Below are 483 nucleotides of genomic sequence, written 5' to 3'. Positions count from 1 at the left end.
TCGCGAAGGCTGCATTTATTTGATCAAAAATACTGTAAAAACTGTAATATTGTGAAATATTATTGCAATTTAGAACATTTTTTTTCTATTTGAATACATTTTAAAATGTAATTTATTCCTGTGACGCAAAGTTAAATTTTCCGCATCGTTACTCCAGTCATCAGTGTCACATAGTTCTTCAGAAATCATTCTAATATGCTGTTGTTTCAAAAAAATTTTTTTTTATTATTATCAGTGCTGAAAACGGTTATTGCTGCTTAATATTTTTTGTGGAAACCGTGATACATTTTTTGAGGATTCTTTAATGAATAGTAAGTATTTATTTTGAAATGTTTATTAAAATGTCACTTTTGATCTATTTAAAGGCACAATATGTAATTTTCGCCGCTAGAGGGCGCGTATTCGAAATAAACAAAGAGACAAAGGCGTAGTTTGATGACGCCGTGACTGAGTGTGGAATCATGGGAGTTGTCGTCTTCATCC

At 31.1% G+C, this 483-nt stretch overlaps 1 protein-coding gene across 4 annotated transcripts in view; it reads left to right on the top strand.

The window, feature by feature from the left end:
- The window catches only part of LOC107688925 (S phase cyclin A-associated protein in the endoplasmic reticulum-like), a 123,779-nt gene that overhangs the window by 86,197 nt on the left and 37,099 nt on the right, over positions 1 to 483 (top strand). The gene's annotated exons all lie outside the window — the stretch shown is intronic.

This window comes from Sinocyclocheilus anshuiensis, unplaced genomic scaffold, assembly GCF_001515605.1.
Source record: "Sinocyclocheilus anshuiensis isolate Anshui unplaced genomic scaffold, SAMN03320099.WGS_v1.1 scaffold1062, whole genome shotgun sequence".
Taxonomy (NCBI): Eukaryota; Metazoa; Chordata; class Actinopteri; order Cypriniformes; family Cyprinidae; genus Sinocyclocheilus; species Sinocyclocheilus anshuiensis.
The sequence above is the reverse complement of the archived record's forward strand: the minus strand, read 5'-3'. Positions and strand labels throughout refer to the sequence as shown.